Raw genomic sequence first — 11,521 nt, 5'->3', positions numbered from 1 at the left:
TATCACCTAGGAAAACTCACTCTCAGTCTCTGGGCTTCCTCCTCTGCTTATGGTTGTACTGGTTTATATCAGTGGTTTTAGCTGCTTTTGGATCCTAGACTTTTTTCAGAGCAATGGACCATAGTTTCCTAGAACTGCTATAACAAAGCACCACAAACCAGCTGGCTTAGAAAAACAGAAATTTATTGTCTTACAATTCTGGAAACTAGCAGTCCAAAGTCAAGGTTTCAGCAAGACCATTCACCTTCTAAAACCTGTAAGGGAAGGATCCTTCCTTGCCTCTTTCAGCTTCTGGTAGCCCAGGTGTTCCTGGGCCTCTACGTGTCTGTCTCTGTGTCTAAATTAACTCCTTTCCATAAAGACACCAGTCATATTGAATTAGGGTCCACCCTGATGACTTCACTCAGCTTAATTACTTCTGCAAAGACCCTATTTCCAAATAAGGTCAAATTCTGAGACACTGGGGATTAGGACTTCAATGTTTCTTTTCTGAGAAACACGATTCAACCCATAAAAACCATTTTCCTAAAAATGGTGCATTTTGCAATCAATCTTGATTGAATGCAGATCCCTTCAAGCTTGCCCTTTGCCACTTATTTGTTTTTATTAACTGTGTGTCCTTGAGCCAATCATGACACTGAGTCCTGAATCCTCTGAACTCTAACATGAAGAAAAAAAAAACCATACCTATCAGAGTTGCAGTAAAGATTCAAAGAAACTGTATAAGACAGTAAATGTAAATTGTGAAGGGACAAACAATTGTAAAAAAGCTATGTACAGTTGACACGGACAGGAGACAGGGCAATACTGGGTAGAAGAGGGCGGTTCCCTGACAAAGGCCCCACCCTCAAGCCTGAATACCCGTGGCCGTAAGTGAAAACAGGCATTCCTGTTTTTGTACCCCAGAAAGTTGCTTTTTGGCCCACCACACCCCCTCACCTGTACCCATATAAACCTTGAACCCCAGGCTCCAGAAGGAGAAACGCAGACAAGCAGACCAATGGCAGAACGGCATGAGAAGAGAAGGAGTGTCTGAACATCAGAAGTTCGGCTCAGGACAGTGGGAGAGGCGGCCGCTAGACAGCCAAACTCCAGGGGAAAATCATCTTCCCACTCCATCCCCTGTCCAGCTCCTCATCCGTCCTGCTGAGAGCCACCTCCACCATCCAATAAAACCCCGCATTCAACATTCTTCAAGTCTGTGTGTGACCCAATTCTTCCGCGACACTGGACAAGAGCTCGGGATACAGAAGGCTGTCACACTGGCCCTCTACCCTTGCAAAAAGGCAGAAGATCTACTGAGCTAGTTAACACTTAAGCCATCCATGGATGGCAAACCTAAAGGAATGCACTGTAACACACGCCCGCTTGGGCTCCTGCACCTGTCCATCTGCATGTCCCCCTTCCTGTAATGGGTTTGAGCAGCAGGAGCAACCGGACAGAAAAGCCACACCCCTGTCACATCCTGCGATGGGGGTCAGGGAATGCTCCCATTTCACATTGGCTGAAATGGGGCCCAAAGCTACTGCTTTAAGACAGTGGTCTCCAAACGTTTTTGACTGCACACTTCATCAGTAACAAATGTTGAGTATATATGGTCCAGTAACTATTTCCTTTCTTATCAATTGTGTACAAGTGTTACTAAATTTTAAAATGAATAAGATGAAATAAATAACATGTTTTAACAGTACCCCCAAAATATTTTGTAGTTGAATTGTAGTAATTTATCTTTCTGATCTAAATGCTGAATAATTTTGATGGTGTCATGCTAATAACTTCATGCATAAAACACACTTATGAAGAGGGCTCATCATCAATAATAGTGGATATAAATCCGTATTTCCAATAGTCTTCACGATAATTTTGAATTTTTTAATGATTTCTTGTCAGATCTGATTAGCCTGTCATTGTTCTAAACCTCAAGTGGCTGATGAAGAGCTTGTCATAGGAGGAGAAGTGTCAGCATTTCAGCCATTTTTTTCTGTTGCTCACTTTTGCTTGTATTAGTAGAATTAGATTCAGTCTGAGGTTTCTTTACAGAAATCTTTGAAAGCCACTTGTCCATTTTGTGAAGTTCTCTTTAGTTGAAACTCAAGGACATTTGCCATATAACCACTAACGAGGCACCTTAAATGAAAATGCTTTCCAGAATTCTAGAACTGAACCCACAAGTGGAGCTTCCTCAGCCTTTTTGCTGTGGAGCTCCCTCATGATTCATCTGTAAACCCAACCAGACAGGACTGTCCGATGTTTGGACTGAGCAAAGGCAGCAGTGATCATCTTTATACTTAGTAATAGGAAAGCATAATTTGTTTCTTGTTTTTCTTGTTTTTTGATTTGAAATACTTAGGAACAGAAGTTCTAATATTTTCTGTCTTCACTCCAAGGGATTGGTTCAGATGTTCCCGCACTGGAGACCACAGGAATAGTCAGTAACTCTCCCTTATTTCTCTTCTCCCTCAAGCAAATGTTGATACAAATAAGAACATCTGTTACTAAACTGCTGAGGCCAAAAGGGTTAGGTTTGGGGCAGAGGAAATGTGGAGGAAGGTGGGCAGAGTGGTGTGGGTTTGTTTTTTCTCTAGTTCCTTGGAATATTTAAAAGAATAAGGATAAAAATAGAAAGGCGTGTTTATATACAGGGAGTCAATGTTACTCTGTTGAGAGAGGAGAGCCAAAATGGTGAGGCTCTGGCCACAAGCAGAGTTGCTCAAGGACCTAAGTGGCAGAGAATGGCTCAGAGCTAAGGATAGGGGCTACCTCCCTTCCTCTGGGTGGAACCCAGTGCTTTGGCACCCAGGACTGGAGGCTTTGGGAGTTACCAGAATGAGTAGCCCGCAAAGGCCTGGATGTTCTGATGGTAGATAAGCAGACAGTAAACATGGCCAAAGAAGAACTAGATGGCAGAGAAATAACAAGGCAGAGGCCACACAATAATGATAGCTCAAAATGGCTATGAGTACATAAGGAGCACGCTCTTGAAGGTTTCTAAAAATTCTTGGGCAATGCTTTGGGAGGCGTTGTAAGCAGAATAAAGATGTCCGTGTCCTAATACCCAGAACCTGTGAATATGTTAGGTTATATGGCAAGGGAGGATTAAGTTTACAGGCAGGTATGGTTACCAATCAGCTGACAAAATAGGAAGATTATCCTGGATTACCTGGGTGGGTCCAGTATAATCAAAAGGGTCTTTAAATTGGGGGAGAGGGAGGTAGAAGATACAGTGTCAGAGCGGTGCAATGTGAGAAAGACTAAAGCAGCCATTGGTGGCTTTTAAGATAGAAGGGAGCTACAAGTCAACAAATCCAGGCAGCTTCTAGAAGGTGGAAAAGGCAAGAAAACAGATTCTCCCCTAGAGCCTCCAGAAAGAAACACAGCCCTATGACACCTTGATTTTAGCCCAGGGAGACCCATTTCAGACTTCTGACTTTCAGAACTAGAGGATAATAAATCGGTGCTGTTTTATACTACTAAACGTATGGTAATTTGTTACTGCAGTTTCTTAAAACTAACACAAGAGGTATGCAGCTCAGATCTTGCTAGTATGGGACTGAGCCTGAAGACATCAGAACCACATAAATAGAAAACAGTATTATCAGGCAGATAGGATCCCTGTGACTTGGAGGCCTAGGTGTGACTAATTTTAAACCCCTCCTCAGCCCTTCAAGTGGGAGACTTCCTATCCCTTCACTCTTCCAGAAGGAAGGAGGAAAGAAAAGAGATATTTTCATCAGAGATAAGTGTGGACTGTAGGAGTAAGGGCAGCCAGGAGGGGTCTTGCCAATCAAGACTGATGAGTAATGCAGCATGAACACAAGAGCTTCCAGTCCAAACAACAGGTGGCACGGAAAGAGCGGGAGCTGGGAACCATGAATCCAGAGAGCAAGCCAAACTTGCCACCAAGAATGTGAGGCCAAAGGAAGCAAGAGCTGAAGGTTCAGATGTAGAGGAAGCAAGAAGAAAGGAGGGTTCAGGAGGGGACTCCCCACACAGTGCTCCTTACCATTTCTTGTGCTATGGTCTGAATGTTTATGTCCCCTCAAAATTCATACGTTGAAATCTAATCACCAATGTGATTGTTATAGGAAATGGGGTCTCTGGAGGAAATTAGGTCATGAGGACAGACTTCTCATGAATGGGATTAGTACCTTTATAAAAGAGGCCTAAGAGAGACCCCCTCATGCTTTCCCCCATGTGAAGACACAGCAAGAAGGTACCATCTATGAACCAGAAAGTGAGCCCTCATCAGACACCAAATCTGATGACATCTTGATCTTGGACTTCCCAGCTTCCAGGACTGTGAGAAACAAATTTCTATTGTTTGTAAGCTACCCAGTCTAAGTCAGGTATTTTGTTATAGCAGCTTGAATGAACGAAGACACCCTAAATGGGCCAGTTGCTTGGCGTGGAGATAAAGAACAAAACCTTGATGAGGCCTGGTAGAAGTCAATGCCCATTCCCCATGACCAGGATGAAGCATGATGTCAGGATGCTGCCTGCCCTCTGTGCAGGTTTTAAGCCCCTTTGGGACATAAGAAGCGGATGGTGCTGCTCTTCGGATCGTATTCCACAGGTGCTTGACCCTTGCCCAGAGGGACACCTGAATCTTCTCGGAAATCCTAACTTCAGAGGACCTGTGCTGATAGGCCACAACAGCTACCTCTCAATGCCCCCAAGTACTACTGTGTTCTGAGATGGAAAGATTGAAGGTTAAAAGCCATGTCTTTATTCTGTACTTCATTCTGGAAGTACTGAGTCTGGGAAGACCTCAGAGAAGAAACATAGAGCTCCCTTCTCCACCCTGAGCACTGCAGAAGAGTCTGGATAGAAAGGGAAGTTCTTGGCTCAGCTGTCTGGAGCAAGGGAGAGGAAGAATCTCTCATGTACCCACTTCCTATCTAGAAGCAGACTGAGACCTGCCAAGCATGTTATGTAAGATTGTCTTGACTTCTACAGAAATGCCACTTAGGGGTTGAAGAATGGAAGTCTGGCCAATCTAACCCCCATACCCACCCCTAGGACTCTCCTAGGAAGAATACCTACCTCCCTCCCCGCATTGTCCCATCCCTAACCATGCCCTAGGCAAACCTCCAGGATGCTACTAGGAGCAATGGACTCCAAACTAGATAGTCACTGTACTAGTTTCCTAGGGCTGCCATAAGAAAGTACCACAAACCAGGTGGCTTTAAACAACAGAAATTTATGCTTTCACAGTTCTGGAAGCTAGAAATCCAAAATCAAGGTGTTGGTAGGGCCATGCTCCCTCTGAAGCCTCTGGGGGAGGATCCTTCCTTGCCTCTTCTAGTGTGGTCTTCCTGTGTGTCTGTCTTTATATGATGTTCGTGTGTGTGTTGTGTGTGTGGGTCTGTGTCCAAATTTTCCTCTTCTTATAAGGATACCAGTCACATTGGGTTAAGGATCAACTCTGCTCCAGTATAACCTCATCTTACGTGAGCTAATTATGTCCACGTGACGCTGTTTGCAAATAAAGTACTGGAGGTTAAAACTTCAACATATCTGTTTGTGGGGGGCACACCACAGTTCAACCCATAACGCCACCACTGGCTATTCTGCTAGAATCCTTTTTTCTACTTTTACATTCTTCATAATGTGCAACACACTTCCGTTGATATCATCTCTCATTTCTCAATTATCAACCATGGGGCGGGAATAGGGAAGGTAGGAGCAAGAATTTCCAGAGGGAGACTCTGTAGTTTTAAAATATCAACAACAACAACAACAAAAAAAGGGTCTGATAGTTGTTTCAGGGAAGGGTTTTACTCAACCCCTTCAGAATCATCTAGGGAACTTGTAAATATAAAATAATATGCATGTTATCCCAAAAATATATTTGTAAAATTAATTGTATTTGTATATAAATGCTGAACTTGACCCAAACCAATTAAATTGAAATTCTTTGGGAATGGTACCCAGGCACTGGTATCTTTTTATTATTTATTTATTTATTTATTTTATTATACTTTAAGTTCTAGGGCACATGTGCACAACGTGCAGGTTTGTTAGGTTTGTTACTTATGTATACCTGAGGCACTGGTATCTTTTTAAAGCTCCCAGGGTATTCTCATCTATAGCAAGGACTGAGGACCCTGTCCTGGGTGAGACTTGCTGCTGTAATGCATGGCCCCAGCCCTGCAGTTGGTAGCTATTCTCATTCCTGTCTATTGAGAAGCCACAGAAGGTAGAGAGGATACTTAAGAAAACTTTACATAAGCCCTGTTATCTGAGTGCAGAACATTCTTGCTCAAGAATGGTAGCCATTTATTCCCCTCTGAAAGGTGAAATGATGGAATAGTAACAGAGCAGGAGCAGAACCAGAACCCAGGTATCTGAATCCCAGTTTGAAATGTCAGCTTCAGGTTTAGAGTTCTGCCAGGGTAAGACTCCCTTGTGGCAGTTTTGGTGTGGTACTCCGAAGGAAGACATCATTCCATCTGGCTAGGACAGAGCCACTTTGGGGGATGCTGGTAGTGGGTGCTCTATCAAACTTCATGTTTCATGCAAGATGGTCTTACTATTTGACCCCCCCACTGGGCTTACAGTTACAAATAAATTCATTTTTCACCGCGGGCTATTAAGTCACGGCTCTCTCAGCCTATACAGTTCACCAGGGTTTCCAAGGGTTCTATTTGCTAGTTAGAGACCCCCATTGCCTTTAACAACTAAGATATTTTGGGATTCCAAGCCTGTCATCCAGCACAACAACCACCCCTTCCTTGAATGTGACAGAAAGGCTGCCAATGTCCTCCAACTCATTAAATATTTTTAAATGTTCAGTTGGCAGGACGGTCAGCAGAGTCCTGCCACAGGCCCCCAGAACTTCCCCCAGTCAGTGTGTTCATACCAACACAATTATCCCCCAGCCAGTGCATTCATACTGACACAATTTTCCCCCAGCCAGTGTGTTCATATTGACACAATTACCCAGTGTCCCTCAACACAATCTTTCCCGGGTTGTGACTCCATCACTACCACCATTCTCCAGTCTATGTTTTTCCATCTTAGCCACTAAGATATCACAACAGATTTTACTTAAGGCCAAAGATACAAATATATTATGGGTTATATATATATATATATAAAGGCAGTTATATATAAAGGCAGTTATAATTCTTCCTCACCTTTATTCCTTAGTTTTTTCTGGAATAGAGAGGAAACTAGGGTGCCTCAACTCTAGTACAATTTTGAGCTCTGTTTCCTTGCCTACTTCTTTGCCCATCTCTCCATCATTTAGGAGCTGGGTTGGAATTAGCCACAGTCAGTGGTGCCAAAATAACGAAACCAGGGTAATGAGAAGAAGGCACAGATAGCGCTGTGAATCAACCCCTCGCACCTTTGGCCTGTCTCTCAGGGTGAGCTTCTTACTCAGCAGTGGTGGGGACCCAAAGTCCCTGAAGGCATGCTCCTGCTTTGCCACCTGATCCCCAAATGAAACCTTGCAAAGCTAAATTCTCCCTGCCTGCCAGAACTCAGGCAGGGGGCAGCAAGCAGTACCTACATAGGACTCAACGACCCCAGCTGTTCAACTCGAATTTAAAAATAATTTGGAAATGTGTTCCACAGAGTGAAAGCCTTCTGGGGCATTTCTGTCAGATGCCTTCAGCTACTAGGTTCCCACAGAAATGGAGTGTCAAGTCCTGGGCCCAGAAGATATTCCGGGGATCTGGAACAGGGTACATACTGAAGGCAATCCATTAAAAATGGGATTAGAAATCTCTCAAAGAAAGAAAAAGATTCATAAAAGATAATTGTTTTTCTATTGGAATATTTTTAAACTTTTTTTTTTTTTTTTTTTTGCTATTAGGCACTCAATAAATGCTAAACAATGCTAATTCTTCTAGCACTTCTTGCTTTATGAGTGAAGCTTGGATTGTGAGGATTCATTACTCAAAAGGCCAATAGCTAAGTGACCTGGGTTGGTGAAGAGAAACTAACACTCCCCAGGGCAAATCCAGCCTCACTGTGCCATTAAACACTCACCATCCCTCACTCATTACACTTCAACAATAGTTTAGTTTTAATTTCTTTTCTTTATATTTCACAGCCCTAAAGGAAAATGTCCTGTGACAATTCTGTAATAGTGAGACAATTACTGGTGACTCAGGGCTCCCTGCTGCCTCTGCATCTCACAGCTGAGGAGCAGGCAGGGACTACTGCTTCCCATATAGGAACAATTTGGTTTGTGAATTAGGAAAGTCAGAATCAAAAGGAATCTTAAAAAAAACAAAATGCCTATGTAAGATAAAAATTTAGCCCAAGGATCCTATTTCAGGATGAGAGTCAATTGTAGGCTCTGAGTCCCTGAGGAAGCTCTTCAAATAGACACACAAATATTTCAAGCAGTGACTTGCCCATCTGAGCCCCACTACCCACAGCGTCCAGGCAGTCCACAAGGATCCAGACCCTGGGTTCCCAAAAATCTGATTTCTCCTTTTTGTTATCCAAACTCTCTCCATTTCACCTTTACCGATAAATGAGGAGGATGCAGTAAACTGATGTGCTCCTTGACAGCAAAAACTCTGTCATCTCTGCAACTCAAGCACCCAACCCAAGCCTGAGTCTGGACGAACAAAGTTTAAGGTGTCCTAGGGCAGAGGACAAGGGCATTCCCAAGTTCCCAGTGGATTGTGCTCCAAAGCGCTTTTGTAAATTGGTAGTTTAGAACTTGGAAAGCATTTTCTTTTTCCATAAGTATAAAGCTCTAGAGAGAGCCTAAGTCCTTACACTAGGTCATACAGCTCTATTTAGCCACAAAAATCTAATAATGCATCCAAAGTAGAGAACTTCAGCTATTCTATTGCTTCCTCCTAAATAACCATTGAAAATACTGCTTTCATGAGAAAATGTGTTCCAACTTAGCATGCCAGAAACAGATTTCCATTTTCCTCAAGACCAAGAATGAGCTCTTCCTGCTAAAAATAAATAAATAAATAAATAAATAAACAAATAAATAGAAGGGAAGAGAAAAAATAAGAGAAAGGCAAAGGGGGACAAGGTGTTGGCTATACTAGAAATAGCCCTAACACGGGAGATACAGCTTTGCAAGGAAGGTGAGATGGGACAGAAACTTCTGGGTGAGAATAATGATATCCTGAAGTATTTTTCTACTTTTATATAACATGTGTTCCACAATTCTTTAGTTTAAAAACTTGCCTTAAGTGTTCTAAATTAGGAACTAAAAAGCAGTTGCTTTAAGGGGAGTTTGCAGAAAGAAGAGATTTCTGGTTTGGGGGTCATAAATCAATGAGCCAGAGACAGCTTATGTTCACCTATGACAACACTCTTGATTTCTCTTCTTCCGTTTCTTGGCTGATTCAGTTATGATGCTAACAATATTCTAACTTTCAGGTTGATAATGTCAGCTTAAAATTGGGAGAAGGAAAGATATTGGACTGTAAGCTTCTTAAAGGGCAGGACCACTTTCTATTCATTTCCATATACCCCAGTCCCCTCAGTGCTCAACATATAATTCATCAACACATAATATAATTTAAGGAAGGGCTTTAACTTTTCAATGTAGTAGCAAAACGTGTGGGCTTTAGAGTCAAACTTCTCAGATTCAAATCATTTTTCCTCCCTGGGTACATGACCAGAGGAAGCAAGCCTGCCTAACATCCTTGAGTTTTCTCATCTGGAAAAAAGAGTGGTGACAGTACTTACGTCACAGAGCTGCTGTGGGGATTAAATGCATTTCTATTTCTAAAACACAGAACGATGTACCTACCCCATAGTTAGCACTTGACAGATCTTAGCAGCTATTATTTTTCCATGATCATTGAGCTAATTGTCTTGTATCTTGCCCCCAAATTAGTTTCTCAGGGAATGTGGTAAACATAAAAGTTGGTTGGTATAAAGGGTTAAATTGTGAACCCCAAAAGATATGTCTACTCAGAACCTGAGAATGTGACCTCATTTGGAATAAGAATTTTTGCAGATGTAATTAAGGCAAGGATCCCCAGATGAAATCATCCCGAATTAGGATAAGCCCTAAGTCTACGTCCTTATATGAGACCAGAAAAGAAGACCCAAAGACATGGGAAAGGCGGCCATGTGAAGACAAAGCCGGAGACTGGAATCATACTGCCACAAGCCAAGGAAAAGCTGGAGTCACCAGAAGCTGGCAGAGGCAAAGACAGATTCTTCCCTAGAGTCTTCAAAGGGAGTGTGGCCCTGCTGACCAGCTGATTTGGGGCTTCTGACCTCCAGAACTCTGAGAGAATAAATGTCTGTTGCTTTAATCCACCAAGTTTGTGGCCATTTGCTGTAGCAGCCCTAAGAAACAAATACAGTTGGGTCCAGGTGACTTTGGAACAACCTAGATTTAGTGAGGGAAACAAGCCGAAATGCAAATTGGTGATGATCATGAGCTGTCCTTTTTTTGAATTGTGTACTGCTGGGAAATTCTGTTTAGGAAGGGATAATCACCAGCTTCAGGGACTGGAATGTTCAGGCCAGCCTGTGCTGTCCACTTCCAGCCAAAGACATTTCTGCTGAGAATCCTGAAAACATTCTGCATTTTTCCACAAGGAATAAAGTGGAAATATTCAATGTGTGATGAGACAACGGACAGAGTCAGCTCCTACCTGGCCCCAAATAAATGGGCAGATGATGCAGCTGTCAGTGACTGACCAGTGAACACACCCACACTGATGCCCACAGCCTTCCTCACTCCCCTCTATGGAAGTCGAGGGGGTCATTAGCCAAAGACTCAAAGCTAAGGAAAGATACCTGCTTGTCAAGAGACCAACATAATTGTATATTTCCACTAACTCTATTGATTCTTGCAATTATATCTATGAAACGGATCTCTTTTTAAGGGAAAAATATATCCAGGTCATCTTCAGGATCCTTTTAAGCCTTTGGAATTTGAAAGAAGTGCTCAGTAAAGAGTCATGAGAGACAGTTGAATCCACTGATGTTGAGAGAAATGATTTTCATTCATTTGCTCTCTTATAACTCCTGGGGAAAAATAGCAGCAGACAGAGCAGTGACAGTCAGAGAGGGGTGACTTTTTTGGAGCAAAGGCGTTAGACGAGATGACACATGCTGACAGGTTCAGCAAATAGTGGATGCTCTGCCAATCAGCAGATAATTTCTGTACGTTTGCAAAGTGGGAAAGATTGTGAGTCACGCAGTATTTCAAAGCAGGTCACGATGACCCTGTGTGTGATCTTCTAATGTGAAGGTCAAGAGAAAGGAGAAGGTGGATAAAGGAAGAAAAGGGAAAAGCAAGGAGACCCATGTACAGGCAAATCAACCACATCAAGGCAAGTTGCTTCCTATTTCCTGACAGTACCCAGGGAACCTTCCTAATTACCTGTTTTATTGACATCTGAGGCTCACAGGTAACCAACACTTCATTAACTCATAAATCTTTCTTTAACTTGTGAAAGTCACTTCTTCCCTGACTCCGTCAAGGTTTTATTTTCTTCCCTTACTGGGTAATTTACTCAATTTATTTCCAATAAAGAAAGGGTTTCCGGGAAAAGGTCAGTGAGGAAAG

At 42.6% G+C, this 11,521-nt stretch overlaps 1 protein-coding gene across 2 annotated transcripts in view; it reads right to left on the bottom strand.

The window, feature by feature from the left end:
* MYO3B (myosin IIIB) overlaps positions 1-11,521 on the bottom strand; it is a 460,851-nt gene that overhangs the window by 408,419 nt on the left and 40,911 nt on the right. The gene's annotated exons all lie outside the window — the stretch shown is intronic.

The sequence above is a fragment of the Pongo abelii genome, chromosome 11 (genome assembly GCF_028885655.2).
Source record: "Pongo abelii isolate AG06213 chromosome 11, NHGRI_mPonAbe1-v2.0_pri, whole genome shotgun sequence".
NCBI lineage: Eukaryota > Metazoa > Chordata > Mammalia > Primates > Hominidae > Pongo > Pongo abelii.
Note: the sequence above shows the minus strand (reverse complement) of the source record. Positions and strands in the feature narration are given on the sequence as shown.